The sequence below is a fragment of the Brachyhypopomus gauderio genome, unplaced genomic scaffold, assembly GCF_052324685.1.
Source record: "Brachyhypopomus gauderio isolate BG-103 unplaced genomic scaffold, BGAUD_0.2 sc119, whole genome shotgun sequence".
Lineage (NCBI taxonomy): Eukaryota > Metazoa > Chordata > Actinopteri > Gymnotiformes > Hypopomidae > Brachyhypopomus > Brachyhypopomus gauderio.
This window is the reverse complement of record NW_027506940.1, coordinates 356,907-370,938: the sequence shown is the minus strand read 5'-3', so window position 1 is coordinate 370,938 and position 14,032 is coordinate 356,907. Positions and strand designations below refer to the sequence as shown.

The 14,032-nt window shown below is 43.3% G+C and overlaps 22 non-coding genes across 22 annotated transcripts; all 22 read left to right on the top strand.

Annotated features, from left to right (window-relative positions):
- Positions 1–572: 572 nt before the first annotated feature.
- On the top strand, positions 573–645 carry trnav-cac (transfer RNA valine (anticodon CAC)). The gene has a single exon. It is a non-coding gene; the product is annotated as a tRNA-Val (tRNA).
- Positions 646–1,084: 439 nt separating this feature from the next.
- On the top strand, positions 1,085–1,157 carry trnav-uac (transfer RNA valine (anticodon UAC)). The gene has a single exon. It is a non-coding gene; the product is annotated as a tRNA-Val (tRNA).
- A 947-nt stretch (positions 1,158–2,104) lies between these two features.
- Positions 2,105–2,177, top strand: trnav-cac (transfer RNA valine (anticodon CAC)). The gene has a single exon. It is a non-coding gene; the product is annotated as a tRNA-Val (tRNA).
- Positions 2,178–3,126: 949 nt separating this feature from the next.
- On the top strand, positions 3,127–3,199 carry trnav-cac (transfer RNA valine (anticodon CAC)). The gene has a single exon. It is a non-coding gene; the product is annotated as a tRNA-Val (tRNA).
- Positions 3,200–3,638: 439 nt separating this feature from the next.
- trnav-uac (transfer RNA valine (anticodon UAC)) lies at positions 3,639–3,711 on the top strand. The gene has a single exon. It is a non-coding gene; the product is annotated as a tRNA-Val (tRNA).
- Positions 3,712–4,148: 437 nt separating this feature from the next.
- trnav-cac (transfer RNA valine (anticodon CAC)) lies at positions 4,149–4,221 on the top strand. The gene has a single exon. It is a non-coding gene; the product is annotated as a tRNA-Val (tRNA).
- Positions 4,222–4,660: 439 nt separating this feature from the next.
- On the top strand, positions 4,661–4,733 carry trnav-uac (transfer RNA valine (anticodon UAC)). The gene has a single exon. It is a non-coding gene; the product is annotated as a tRNA-Val (tRNA).
- Positions 4,734–5,680: 947 nt separating this feature from the next.
- On the top strand, positions 5,681–5,753 carry trnav-cac (transfer RNA valine (anticodon CAC)). Its single transcript has one exon. It is a non-coding gene; the product is annotated as a tRNA-Val (tRNA).
- Positions 5,754–6,702: 949 nt separating this feature from the next.
- Positions 6,703–6,775, top strand: trnav-cac (transfer RNA valine (anticodon CAC)). The gene has a single exon. It is a non-coding gene; the product is annotated as a tRNA-Val (tRNA).
- A 439-nt stretch (positions 6,776–7,214) lies between these two features.
- On the top strand, positions 7,215–7,287 carry trnav-uac (transfer RNA valine (anticodon UAC)). Its single transcript has one exon. It is a non-coding gene; the product is annotated as a tRNA-Val (tRNA).
- Positions 7,288–7,724: 437 nt separating this feature from the next.
- Positions 7,725–7,797, top strand: trnav-cac (transfer RNA valine (anticodon CAC)). The gene has a single exon. It is a non-coding gene; the product is annotated as a tRNA-Val (tRNA).
- A 439-nt stretch (positions 7,798–8,236) lies between these two features.
- Positions 8,237–8,309, top strand: trnav-cac (transfer RNA valine (anticodon CAC)). Its single transcript has one exon. It is a non-coding gene; the product is annotated as a tRNA-Val (tRNA).
- A 437-nt stretch (positions 8,310–8,746) lies between these two features.
- On the top strand, positions 8,747–8,819 carry trnav-uac (transfer RNA valine (anticodon UAC)). Its single transcript has one exon. It is a non-coding gene; the product is annotated as a tRNA-Val (tRNA).
- A 437-nt stretch (positions 8,820–9,256) lies between these two features.
- trnav-aac (transfer RNA valine (anticodon AAC)) lies at positions 9,257–9,329 on the top strand. The gene has a single exon. It is a non-coding gene; the product is annotated as a tRNA-Val (tRNA).
- A 439-nt stretch (positions 9,330–9,768) lies between these two features.
- On the top strand, positions 9,769–9,841 carry trnav-cac (transfer RNA valine (anticodon CAC)). Its single transcript has one exon. It is a non-coding gene; the product is annotated as a tRNA-Val (tRNA).
- A 437-nt stretch (positions 9,842–10,278) lies between these two features.
- trnav-uac (transfer RNA valine (anticodon UAC)) lies at positions 10,279–10,351 on the top strand. The gene has a single exon. It is a non-coding gene; the product is annotated as a tRNA-Val (tRNA).
- A 439-nt stretch (positions 10,352–10,790) lies between these two features.
- Positions 10,791–10,863, top strand: trnav-uac (transfer RNA valine (anticodon UAC)). Its single transcript has one exon. It is a non-coding gene; the product is annotated as a tRNA-Val (tRNA).
- A 439-nt stretch (positions 10,864–11,302) lies between these two features.
- trnav-cac (transfer RNA valine (anticodon CAC)) lies at positions 11,303–11,375 on the top strand. Its single transcript has one exon. It is a non-coding gene; the product is annotated as a tRNA-Val (tRNA).
- A 437-nt stretch (positions 11,376–11,812) lies between these two features.
- On the top strand, positions 11,813–11,885 carry trnav-uac (transfer RNA valine (anticodon UAC)). The gene has a single exon. It is a non-coding gene; the product is annotated as a tRNA-Val (tRNA).
- A 437-nt stretch (positions 11,886–12,322) lies between these two features.
- trnav-cac (transfer RNA valine (anticodon CAC)) lies at positions 12,323–12,395 on the top strand. The gene has a single exon. It is a non-coding gene; the product is annotated as a tRNA-Val (tRNA).
- A 947-nt stretch (positions 12,396–13,342) lies between these two features.
- Positions 13,343–13,415, top strand: trnav-uac (transfer RNA valine (anticodon UAC)). Its single transcript has one exon. It is a non-coding gene; the product is annotated as a tRNA-Val (tRNA).
- Positions 13,416–13,854: 439 nt separating this feature from the next.
- trnav-cac (transfer RNA valine (anticodon CAC)) lies at positions 13,855–13,927 on the top strand. Its single transcript has one exon. It is a non-coding gene; the product is annotated as a tRNA-Val (tRNA).
- The last annotated feature ends 105 nt before the right edge of the window (positions 13,928–14,032 follow it).

The following is a 14,032-nucleotide window of genomic DNA, read 5'->3' as shown; positions in this document are numbered from 1 at the left end:
TCCATGCTCTGATTGTATGAGGAAACGCCCACGAGAGATGTGCCCATTGAGACAAGCAAGGTTTCTGTAGTGTAATGGTCATCACGTTCGCCTCACACGCAAAAGGTCCCTGGTTCGATACCAGGCAGAAACATGCTTCTTGATAGAATGACAAACACACCACTGCTGTTTAGTCGTTTGTTGCCAGTGTAAAGGCTATCGGGGAGCTCTTCCCTTTAGAACCTCAAAGTGAGCTGTCAGTCTCATGTGATCGATACAGGAATGTTTTAAATCGCCATGTACCTTGATAGCAGTACTAATGCAGCCGGTTCTATCAAAATGAAACTCAGTGGAAACTTACCTAGTGCTTTGTCATGTTGTCTCCCAACGTAGAAAACTCATGCTACTCGGTTGATTTGTAGACGTTTGTGTTATAAAGGGATCGAATGATGTCAACATTTGGTGTTTGGATGTGAATGTTTTGTCTTAAAGCAGAGTAGACCTACTGCTTAGGCATTGTTGACATGATGACTTCCACGCTCTGATTGTATGAGGAAACGCCCACGAGAGATGTGCCCATTCAGACAAGCAAGGTTTCTGTAGTGTAGTGGTCATCACGTTCGCCTCACACGCGAAAGGTCCCTGGTTCGATACCAGGCAGAAACATGCTTCTTGATAGAATGACAAACACACCACTGCTGTTTAGTGGTTTGTTGCCAGTGTAAAGGCTATCAGGGAGCTCTTCCCTTTAGAACCTCAAAGTGAGCTGTCAGTCTCATGTGATCGATACAGGAATGTTCTAAATCGCCATGTACCTTGATAGCAGTACTAATGCAGCCGGTTCAATCAAAATGAAACTCAGTGGAAACTTACCTAGTGCTTTGTCATGTTGTCTCCCAACATAGAAAACTCATGCTACTCGGTTGATTTGTAGACGTTTGTGTTATAAAGGTATCGAATGATGTCAACATTTGGTGTTTGGATGTGAATGTTTTGTCTTAAAGCAGAGTAGACCTACTGCTTAGCCATTGTTGACATGATGACTTCCATGCTCTGATTGTATGAGGAAACGCCCACGAGAGATGTGCCCATTCAGACAAACAAGGTTTCTGTAGTGTAGTGGTCATCACGTTCGCCTTACACGCGAAAGGTCCCTGGTTCGATACCTGGCAGAAACTTGCTTCTTGATAGAATGACAAACACCACTGCTGTTTAGTGATTTGTTGCCAGTGTAAAGGCTATCGGGGAGCGCTTGCCTTTAGATCCTCAAAGTGAGCTGTCAGTCTCATGTGATCGATACAGGAATGTTCTAAATCGCCATGTACCTTGATAGCAGTACTAATGTAGCCAGTTCAATCAAAATGAAACTCAGTGGAAACGTACCTAGTGCTTTGTCATGTTGTCTCCCAACATAGAAAACTCATGCTACTCGGTTGATTTGTAGACGTTTGTGTTATAAAGGTATCGAATGATGTCAACATTTGGTGTTTGGATGTGAATGTTTTGTCTTAAAGCAGAGTAGACCTACTGCTTAGCCATTGTTGACATGATGACTTCCATGCTCTGATTGTATGAGGAAACGCCCACGAGAGAAGTGCCCATTCAGACAAGCAAGGTTTCTGTAGTGTAGTGGTCATCAAGTTCGCCTCACACGCAAAAGGTCCCTGGTTCGATACCAGGCAGAAACATGCTTCTTGATAGAATGACAAACACCACTGCTGTTTAGTGATTTGTTGCCAGTGTAAAGGCTATCGGGGAGCGCTTGCCTTTAGATCCTCAAAGTGAGCTGTCAGTCTCATGTGATCGATACAGGAATGTTCTAAATCGCCATGTACCTTGATAGCAGTACTAATGTAGCCAGTTAAATCAAAATGAAACTCAGTGGAAACGTACCTAGTGCTTTGTCATGTTGTCTCCCAACATAGAAAACTCATGCTACTCGGTTGATTTGTAGACGTTTGTGTTATAAAGGTATCGAATGATGTCAACATTTGGTGTTTGGATGTGAATGTTTTGTCTTAAAGCAGAGTAGACCTACTGCTTAGCCATTGTTGACATGATGACTTCCATGCTCTGATTGTATGAGGAAACGCCCACGAGAGATGTGCCCATTGAAACAAGCAAGGTTTCTGTAGTGTAGTGGTCATCACGTTCGCCTCACACGCGAAAGGTCCCTGGTTCGATACCAGGCAGAAACATGCTTCTTGATAGAATGACAAACACACCACTGCTGTTTAGTCGTTTGTTGCCAGTGTAAAGGCTATCGGGGAGCTCTTCCCTTTAGAACCTCAAAGTGAGCTGTCAGTCTCATGTGATCGATACAGGAATGTTTTAAATCGCCATGTACCTTGATAGCAGTACTAATGCAGCCGGTTCTATCAAAATGAAACTCAGTGGAAACTTACCTAGTGCTTTGTCATGTTGTCTCCCAACGTAGAAAACTCATGCTACTCGGTTGATTTGTAGACGTTTGTGTTATAAAGGGATCGAATGATGTCAACATTTGGTGTTTGGATGTGAATGTTTTGTCTTAAAGCAGAGTAGACCTACTGCTTAGCCATTGTTGACATGATGACTTCCATGCTCTGATTGTATGAGGAAACGCCCACGAGAGATGTGCCCATTCAGACAAACAAGGTTTCTGTAGTGTAGTGGTCATCACGTTCGCCTCACACGCAAAAGGTCCCTGGTTCGATACCAGGCAGAAACATGCTTCTTGATAGAATGACAAACACCACTGCTGTTTAGTGATTTGTTGCCAGTGTAAAGGCTATCGGGGAGCGCTTGCCTTTAGATCCTCAAAGTGAGCTGTCAGTCTCATGTGATCGATACAGGAATGTTCTAAATCGCCATGTACCTTGATAGCAGTACTAATGTAGCCAGTTCAATCAAAATGAAACTCAGTGGAAACGTACCTAGTGCTTTGTCATGTTGTCTCCCAACATAGAAAACTCATGCTACTCGGTTGATTTGTAGACGTTTGTGTTATAAAGGTATCGAATGATGTCAACATTTGGTGTTTGGATGTGAATGTTTTGTCTTAAAGCAGAGTAGACCTACTGCTTAGCCATTGTTGACATGATGACTTCCATGCTCTGATTGTATGAGGAAACGCCCACGAGAGATGTGCCCATTGAAACAAGCAAGGTTTCTGTAGTGTAGTGGTCATCACGTTCGCCTCACACGCGAAAGGTCCCTGGTTCGATACCAGGCAGAAACATGCTTCTTGATAGAATGACAAACACACCACTGCTGTTTAGTCGTTTGTTGCCAGTGTAAAGGCTATCGGGGAGCTCTTCCCTTTAGAACCTCAAAGTGAGCTGTCAGTCTCATGTGATCGATACAGGAATGTTTTAAATCGCCATGTACCTTGATAGCAGTACTAATGCAGCCGGTTCTATCAAAATGAAACTCAGTGGAAACTTACCTAGTGCTTTGTCATGTTGTCTCCCAACGTAGAAAACTCATGCTACTCGGTTGATTTGTAGACGTTTGTGTTATAAAGGGATCGAATGATGTCAACATTTGGTGTTTGGATGTGAATGTTTTGTCTTAAAGCAGAGTAGACCTACTGCTTAGGCATTGTTGACATGATGACTTCCATGCTCTGATTGTATGAGGAAACGCCCACGAGAGATGTGCCCATTCAGACAAACAAGGTTTCTGTAGTGTAGTGGTCATCACGTTCGCCTTACACGCGAAAGGTCCCTGGTTCGATACCAGGCAGAAACTTGCTTCTTGATAGAATGACAAACACCACTGCTGTTTAGTGATTTGTTGCCAGTGTAAAGGCTATCGGGGAGCGCTTGCCTTTAGATCCTCAAAGTGAGCTGTCAGTCTCATGTGATCGATACAGGAATGTTCTAAATCGCCATGTACCTTGATAGCAGTACTAATGTAGCCAGTTCAATCAAAATGAAACTCAGTGGAAACGTACCTAGTGCTTTGTCATGTTGTCTCCCAACATAGAAAACTCATGCTACTCGGTTGATTTGTAGACGTTTGTGTTATAAAGGGATCGAATGATGTCAACATTTGGTGTTTGGATGTGAATGTTTTGTCTTAAAGCAGAGTAGACCTACTGCTTAGGCATTGTTGACATGATGACTTCCACGCTCTGATTGTATGAGGAAACGCCCACGAGAGATGTGCCCATTCAGACAAGCAAGGTTTCTGTAGTGTAGTGGTCATCACGTTCGCCTCACACGCGAAAGGTCCCTGGTTCGATACCAGGCAGAAACATGCTTCTTGATAGAATGACAAACACACCACTGCTGTTTAGTGGTTTGTTGCCAGTGTAAAGGCTATCAGGGAGCTCTTCCCTTTAGAACCTCAAAGTGAGCTGTCAGTCTCATGTGATCGATACAGGAATGTTCTAAATCGCCATGTACCTTGATAGCAGTACTAATGCAGCCGGTTCAATCAAAATGAAACTCAGTGGAAACTTACCTAGTGCTTTGTCATGTTGTCTCCCAACATAGAAAACTCATGCTACTCGGTTGATTTGTAGACGTTTGTGTTATAAAGGTATCGAATGATGTCAACATTTGGTGTTTGGATGTGAATGTTTTGTCTTAAAGCAGAGTAGACCTACTGCTTAGCCATTGTTGACATGATGACTTCCATGCTCTGATTGTATGAGGAAACGCCCACGAGAGATGTGCCCATTCAGACAAACAAGGTTTCTGTAGTGTAGTGGTCATCACGTTCGCCTTACACGCGAAAGGTCCCTGGTTCGATACCTGGCAGAAACTTGCTTCTTGATAGAATGACAAACACCACTGCTGTTTAGTGATTTGTTGCCAGTGTAAAGGCTATCGGGGAGCGCTTGCCTTTAGATCCTCAAAGTGAGCTGTCAGTCTCATGTGATCGATACAGGAATGTTCTAAATCGCCATGTACCTTGATAGCAGTACTAATGTAGCCAGTTCAATCAAAATGAAACTCAGTGGAAACGTACCTAGTGCTTTGTCATGTTGTCTCCCAACATAGAAAACTCATGCTACTCGGTTGATTTGTAGACGTTTGTGTTATAAAGGTATCGAATGATGTCAACATTTGGTGTTTGGATGTGAATGTTTTGTCTTAAAGCAGAGTAGACCTACTGCTTAGCCATTGTTGACATGATGACTTCCATGCTCTGATTGTATGAGGAAACGCCCACGAGAGAAGTGCCCATTCAGACAAGCAAGGTTTCTGTAGTGTAGTGGTCATCAAGTTCGCCTCACACGCAAAAGGTCCCTGGTTCGATACCAGGCAGAAACATGCTTCTTGATAGAATGACAAACACCACTGCTGTTTAGTGATTTGTTGCCAGTGTAAAGGCTATCGGGGAGCGCTTGCCTTTAGATCCTCAAAGTGAGCTGTCAGTCTCATGTGATCGATACAGGAATGTTCTAAATCGCCATGTACCTTGATAGCAGTACTAATGTAGCCAGTTAAATCAAAATGAAACTCAGTGGAAACGTACCTAGTGCTTTGTCATGTTGTCTCCCAACATAGAAAACTCATGCTACTCGGTTGATTTGTAGACGTTTGTGTTATAAAGGTATCGAATGATGTCAACATTTGGTGTTTGGATGTGAATGTTTTGTCTTAAAGCAGAGTAGACCTACTGCTTAGCCATTGTTGACATGATGACTTCCATGCTCTGATTGTATGAGGAAACGCCCACGAGAGATGTGCCCATTGAAACAAGCAAGGTTTCTGTAGTGTAGTGGTCATCACGTTCGCCTCACACGCGAAAGGTCCCTGGTTCGATACCAGGCAGAAACATGCTTCTTGATAGAATGACAAACACACCACTGCTGTTTAGTCGTTTGTTGCCAGTGTAAAGGCTATCGGGGAGCTCTTCCCTTTAGAACCTCAAAGTGAGCTGTCAGTCTCATGTGATCGATACAGGAATGTTTTAAATCGCCATGTACCTTGATAGCAGTACTAATGCAGCCGGTTCTATCAAAATGAAACTCAGTGGAAACTTACCTAGTGCTTTGTCATGTTGTCTCCCAACGTAGAAAACTCATGCTACTCGGTTGATTTGTAGACGTTTGTGTTATAAAGGGATCGAATGATGTCAACATTTGGTGTTTGGATGTGAATGTTTTGTCTTAAAGCAGAGTAGACCTACTGCTTAGCCATTGTTGACATGATGACTTCCATGCTCTGATTGTATGAGGAAACGCCCACGAGAGATGTGCCCATTCAGACAAACAAGGTTTCTGTAGTGTAGTGGTCATCACGTTCGCCTCACACGCAAAAGGTCCCTGGTTCGATACCAGGCAGAAACATGCTTCTTGATAGAATGACAAACACCACTGCTGTTTAGTGATTTGTTGCCAGTGTAAAGGCTATCGGGGAGCGCTTGCCTTTAGATCCTCAAAGTGAGCTGTCAGTCTCATGTGATCGATACAGGAATGTTCTAAATCGCCATGTACCTTGATAGCAGTACTAATGTAGCCAGTTCAATCAAAATGAAACTCAGTGGAAACGTACCTAGTGCTTTGTCATGTTGTCTCCCAACATAGAAAACTCATGCTACTCGGTTGATTTGTAGACGTTTGTGTTATAAAGGTATCGAATGATGTCAACATTTGGTGTTTGGATGTGAATGTTTTGTCTTAAAGCAGAGTAGACCTACTGCTTAGCCATTGTTGACATGATGACTTCCATGCTCTGATTGTATGAGGAAACGCCCACGAGAGATGTGCCCATTGAAACAAGCAAGGTTTCTGTAGTGTAGTGGTCATCACGTTCGCCTCACACGCGAAAGGTCCCTGGTTCGATACCAGGCAGAAACATGCTTCTTGATAGAATGACAAACACACCACTGCTGTTTAGTCGTTTGTTGCCAGTGTAAAGGCTATCGGGGAGCTCTTCCCTTTAGAACCTCAAAGTGAGCTGTCAGTCTCATGTGATCGATACAGGAATGTTTTAAATCGCCATGTACCTTGATAGCAGTACTAATGCAGCCGGTTCTATCAAAATGAAACTCAGTGGAAACTTACCTAGTGCTTTGTCATGTTGTCTCCCAACGTAGAAAACTCATGCTACTCGGTTGATTTGTAGACGTTTGTGTTATAAAGGGATCGAATGATGTCAACATTTGGTGTTTGGATGTGAATGTTTTGTCTTAAAGCAGAGTAGACCTACTGCTTAGGCATTGTTGACATGATGACTTCCATGCTCTGATTGTATGAGGAAACGCCCACGAGAGATGTGCCCATTCAGACAAACAAGGTTTCTGTAGTGTAGTGGTCATCACGTTCGCCTTACACGCGAAAGGTCCCTGGTTCGATACCAGGCAGAAACTTGCTTCTTGATAGAATGACAAACACCACTGCTGTTTAGTGATTTGTTGCCAGTGTAAAGGCTATCGGGGAGCGCTTGCCTTTAGATCCTCAAAGTGAGCTGTCAGTCTCATGTGATCGATACAGGAATGTTCTAAATCGCCATGTACCTTGATAGCAGTACTAATGTAGCCAGTTCAATCAAAATGAAACTCAGTGGAAACGTACCTAGTGCTTTGTCATGTTGTCTCCCAACATAGAAAACTCATGCTACTCGGTTGATTTGTAGACGTTTGTGTTATAAAGGTATCGAATGATGTCAACATTTGGTGTTTGGATGTGAATGTTTTGTCTTAAAGCAGAGTAGACCTACTGCTTAGCCATTGTTGACATGATGACTTCCATGCTCTGATTGTATGAGGAAACGCCCACGAGAGATGTGCCCATTGAAACAAGCAAGGTTTCTGTAGTGTAGTGGTCATCACGTTCGCCTCACACGCGAAAGGTCCCTGGTTCGATACCAGGCAGAAACATGCTTCTTGATAGAATGACAAACACACCACTGCTGTTTAGTCGTTTGTTGCCAGTGTAAAGGCTATCGGGGAGCTCTTCCCTTTAGAACCTCAAAGTGAGCTGTCAGTCTCATGTGATCGATACAGGAATGTTTTAAATCGCCATGTACCTTGATAGCAGTACTAATGCAGCCGGTTCTATCAAAATGAAACTCAGTGGAAACTTACCTAGTGCTTTGTCATGTTGTCTCCCAACATAGAAAACTCATGCTACTCGGTTGATTTGTAGACGTTTGTGTTATAAAGGTATCGAATGATGTCAACATTTGGTGTTTGGATGTGAATGTTTTGTCTTAAAGCAGAGTAGACCTACTGCTTAGCCATTGTTGACATGATGACTTCCATGCTCTGATTGTATGAGGAAACGCCCACGAGAGAAGTGCCCATTCAGACAAGCAAGGTTTCTGTAGTGTAGTGGTCATCACGTTCGCCTCACACGTGAAAGGTCCCTGGTTCGATACCAGGCAGAAACATGCTTCTTGATAGAATGACAAACACCACTGCTGTTTAGTGATTTGTTGCCAGTGTAAAGGCTATCGGGGAGCGCTTGCCTTTAGATCCTCAAAGTGAGCTGTCAGTCTCATGTGATCGATACAGGAATGTTCTAAATCGCCATGTACCTTGATAGCAGTACTAATGCAGCCGGTTCAATCAAAATGAAACTCAGTGGAAACTTACCTAGTGCTTTGTCATGTTGTCTCCCAACATAGAAAACTCATGCTACTCGGTTGATTTGTAGACGTTTGTGTTATAAAGGTATCGAATGATGTCAACATTTGGTGTTTGGATGTGAATGTTTTGTCTTAAAGCAGAGTAGACCTACTGCTTAGCGATTGTTGACATGATGACTTCCATGCTCTGATTGTATGAGGAAACGCCCACGAGAGATGTGGCCATTCAGGCAAGCAAGGTTTCTGTAGTGTAGTGGTCATCACGTTCGCCTTACACGCGAAAGGTCCCTGGTTCGATACCAGGCAGAAACATGCTTCTTGATAGAATGACAAACACCACTGCTGTTTAGTGATTTGTTGCCAGTGTAAAGGCTATCGGGGAGCTCTTCCCTTTAGATCCTCAAAGTGAGCTCTCAGTCTCATGTGATCGATACAGGAATGTTCTAAATCGCCATGAACCTTCATAGCAGTACTAATGCAATCAGTTCAAACAAAATGAAACTCAGTGGAAACGTACGTAGTGCTTTGTCATGTTGTCTCCCAACGTAGAAAACTCATGCTACTCGGTTGATTTGTAGACGTTTGTGTTATAAAGGGATCGAATGATGTCAACATTTGGTGTTTGGATGTGAATGTTTTGTCTTAAAGCAGAGTAGACCTACTGCTTAGCCATTGTTGACATGATGACTTTCATGCTCTGATTGTATGAGGAAATGCCCACAAGAGATGTGCCCATTCAGACAAGCAAGGTTTCTGTAGTGTAGTGGTCATCACGTTTGCCTAACACGTGAAAGGTCCCTGGTTCGATACCAGGCAGAAATATGCTTCTTGATAGAATTACAAACACACCACTGCTGTTTAGTGGTTTGTTGCCAGTGTAAAGGCTATCGGGGAGCTCTTCCCTTTAGATCCTCAAAGTGAGCTGTCAGTCTCATGTGATCGATACAGGAATGTTCTAAATCGCCATGTACCTTGATAGCAGTACTAATGCAATCAGTTCAAACTAAATGAAACTCAGTGGAAACGTACGTAGTGCTTTGTCATGTTGTCTCCCAACGTAGAAAACTCATGCTACTCGGTTGATTTGTAGACGTTTGTGTTATAAAGGGATCGAATGATGTCAACATTTGGTGTTTGGATGTGAATGTTTTGTCTTAAAGCAGAGTAGACCTACTGCTTAGCCATTGTTGACATGATGACTTCCATGCTCTGATTGTATGAGGAAACGCCCACGAGAGATGTGGCCATTCAGACAAGCAAGGTTTCTGTAGTGTAGTGGTCATCACGTTCGCCTCACACGCGAAAGGTCCCTGGTTCGATACCAGGCAGAAACATGTTTCTTGATAGAATGACAAACACCACTGCTGTTTAGTGATTTGTTGCCAGTGTAAAGGCTATTGGGGAGCGCTTGCCTTTAGATCCTCAAAGTGAGCTGTCAGTCTCATGTGATCGATACAGGAATGTTCTAAATCGCCATGTACCTTGATAGCAGTACTAATGCAGCCAGTTCAATCAAAATGAAACTCAGTGGAAACTTACCTAGTGCTTTGTCATGTTGTCTCCCAACGTAGAAAACTCATGCTACTCGGTTGATTTGTAGACGTTTGTGTTATAAAGGGATCGAATGATGTCAACATTTGGTGTTTGGATGTGAATGTTTTGTCTTAAAGCAGAGTAGACCTACTGCTTAGGCATTGTTGACATGATGACTTCCATGCTCTGATTGTATGAGGAAACGCCCACGAGAGATGTGCCCATTCCGACAAGCAAGGTTTCTGTAGTGTAGTGGTCATCACGTTCGCCTTACACGCGAAAGGTCCCTGGTTCGATACCAGGCAGAAACATGCTTCTTGATAGAATGACAAACACACCACTGCTGTTTAGTGGTTTGTTGCCAGTGTAAAGGCAATCAGGGAGCTCTTCCCTTTAGATCCTCAAAGTGAGCTGTCAGTCTCATGTGATCGATACAGGAATGTTCTAAATCGCCATGTACCTTGATAGCAGTACTAATGCAGCCAGTTCAATCAAAATGAAACTCAGTGGAAACGTACCTAGTGCTTTGTCATGTTGTCTCCCAACGTAGAAAACTCATGCTACTAGGTTGATTTGTAGACGTTTGTGTTATCAAGGGATCGAATGATGTCAACATTTGGTGTTTGGATGTGAATGTTTTGTCTTAAAGCAGAGTAGACCTACTGCTTAGCCATTGTTGACATGATGACTTCCATGCTCTGATTGTATGAGGAAACGCCCACGAGAGATGTGCCCATTCAGACAAGCAAGGTTTCTGTAGTGTAGTGGTCATCATGTTCGCCTTACACGCGAAAGGTCCCTGGTTCGATACCAGGCAGAAACATGCTTCTTGATAGAATGACAAACACACCACTGCTGTTTAGTGGTTTGTTGCCAGTGTAAAGGCTATCGGGGAGCTCTTCCCTTTAGATCCTCAAAGTGAGCTGTCAGTCTCATGTGATCGATACAGGAATGTTCTAAATCGCCATGTACCTTGATAGCAGTACTAAGGCAGCCAGTTCAATCAAAATGAAACTCAGTGGATACTTACCTAGTGCTTTGTCATGTTGTCTCCCAACGTAGAAAACTCATGCTACTCGGTTGATTTGTAGACGTTTGTGTTATTAAGGGATCGAATGATGTCAACATTTGGTGTTTGGATGTGAATGTTTTGTCTTAAAGCAGAGTAGACCTACTGCTTAGGCATTGTTGACACGATGACTTCCATGCTCTGATTGTATGAGGAAACGCCCACGAGAGATGTGCCCATTCAGACAAGCAAGGTTTCTGTAGTGTAGTGGTCATCACGTTCGCCTCACATGCGAAAGGTCCCTGGTTCGATACCTGGCAGAAACATGCTTCTTGATAGAATGACAAACACCACTGCTGTTTAGTGGTTTGTTGCCAGTGTAAAGGCTATCAGGGAGCTCTTCCCTTTAGAACCTCAAAGTGAGCTGTCAGTCTCATGTGATCGATACAGGAATGTTCTAAATCGCCATGTACCTTGATAGCAGTACTAATGCAGCCGGTTCAATCAAAATGAAACTCAGTGGAAACTTACCTAGTGCTTTGTCATGTTGTCTCCCAACATAGAAAACTCATGCTACTCGGTTGATTTGTAGACGTTTGTGTTATAAAGGTATCGAATGATGTCAACATTTGGTGTTTGGATGTGAATGTTTTGTCTTAAAGCAGAGTAGACCTACTGCTTAGCGATTGTTGACATGATGACTTCCATGCTCTGATTGTATGAGGAAACGCCCACGAGAGATGTGGCCATTCAGGCAAGCAAGGTTTCTGTAGTGTAGTGGTCATCACGTTCGCCTTACACGCGAAAGGTCCCTGGTTCGATACCAGGCAGAAACATGCTTCTTGATAGAATGACAAACACCACTGCTGTTTAGTGATTTGTTGCCAGTGTAAAGGCTATCGGGGAGCTCTTCCCTTTAGATCCTCAAAGTGAGCTCTCAGTCTCATGTGATCGATACAGGAATGTTCTAAATCGCCATGAACCTTCATAGCAGTACTAATGCAATCAGTTCAAACAAAATGAAACTCAGTGGAAACGTACGTAGTGCTTTGTCATGTTGTCTCCCAACGTAGAAAACTCATGCTACTCGGTTGATTTGTAGACGTTTGTGTTATAAAGGGATCGAATGATGTCAACATTTGGTGTTTGGATGTGAATGTTTTGTCTTAAAGCAGAGTAGACCTACTGCTTAGGCATTGTTGACATGATGACTTTCATGCTCTGATTGTATGAGGAAACGCCCACGAGAGATGTGCCCATTCAGACAAGCAAGGTTTCTGTAGTGTAGTGGTCATCACGTTCGCCTCACATGCGAAAGGTCCCTGGTTCGATACCTGGCAGAAACATGCTTCTTGATAGAATGACAAACACCACTGCTGTATAGTGATTTGTTGCCAGAGTAAAGGCTATCGGGGAGCGCTTGCCTTTAGATCCTCAAAGTGAGCTGTCAGTCTCATGTGATCGATACAGGAATGTTCTAAATCGCCATGTACCTTGATAGCAGTACTAATGCAGCCAGTTCAATCAAAATGAAACTCAGTGGAAACTTACCTAGTGCTTTGTCATGTTGTCTCCCAACGTAGAAAACTCATGCTACTCGGTTGATTTGTAGACGTTTGTGTTATAAAGGGATCGAATGATGTCAACATTTGGTGTTTGGATGTGAATGTTTTGTCTTAAAGCAGAGTAGACCTACTGCTTAGGCATTGTTGACATGATGACTTCCATGCTCTGATTGTATGAGGAAACGCCCACGAGAGATGTGCCCATTCAGAAAAGCAAGGTTTCTGTAGTGTAGTGGTCATCACGTTCGCCTCACATGCGAAAGGTCCCTGGTTCAATACCAAGCAGAAACATGCTTCTTGATAGAATGACAAACACCACTGCTGTTTAGTGATTTGTTGCCAGTGTAAAGGCTATCGGGGAGCGCTTGCATTTAGATCCTCAAAGTGAGCTGTCAGTCTCATGTGATCGATACAGGAATGTTCTAAATCGCCATGTACCTTGATAGCAGTACTAATGCAGCCAGTTCAATCAAAATGAAACTCAGTGGAAACGTACCTAGTGCTTTGTCATGTTGTCTCCCAACGTAGAAAACTCATGCTACTCGGTTGATTTGTAGACGTTTGTGTTATCAAGGGATCGAATGATGTCAACATTTGGTGTTTGGATGTGAATGTTTTGTCTTAAAGCAGAGTAGACCTACTGCTTAGCCATTGTTGACATGATGACTTCCATGCTCTGATTGTATGAGGAAACGCCCACGAGAGATGTGCCCATTCAGACAAGCAAGGTTTCTGTAGTGTAGTGGTCATCATGTTCGCCTTACACGCGAAAGGTCCCTGGTTCGATACCAGGCAGAAACATGCTTCTTGATAGAATGACAAACACACCACTGCTGTTTAGTGGTTTGTTGCCAGTGTAAAGGCTATCGGGGAGCTCTTCCCTTTAGATCCTCAAAGTGAGCTGTCAGTCTCATGTGATCGATACAGGAATGTTCTAAATCGCCATGTACCTTGATAGCAGTACTAATGCAGCCGGTTCAATCAAAGTTAAACTCAGTGGAAACTTACCTAGTGCTTTGTCATGTTGTCTCCCAACATAGAAAACTCATGCTACTCGGTTGATTTGTAGACGTTTGTGTTATAAAGGTATCGACTGATGTCAACATTTGGTGTTTGGATGTGAATGTTTTGTCTTAAAGCAGAGTAGACCTACTGCTTAGCCATTGTTGACATGATGACTTCCATGCTCTGATAGAATGAGGAAACGCCCACGAGAGATGTGCCCATTCAGACAAGCAAGGTTTCTGTAGTGTAGTGGTCATCACGTTCGCCTCACATGCGAAAGGTCCCTGGTTCAATACCAGGCAGAAACATGTCTCTTGATAGAATGACAAACACCACTGCTGTTTAGTGATTTGTTGCCAGTGTAAAGGCTATCGGGGAGCGCTTGCCTTTAGATCCTCAAAGTGAGCTGTCAG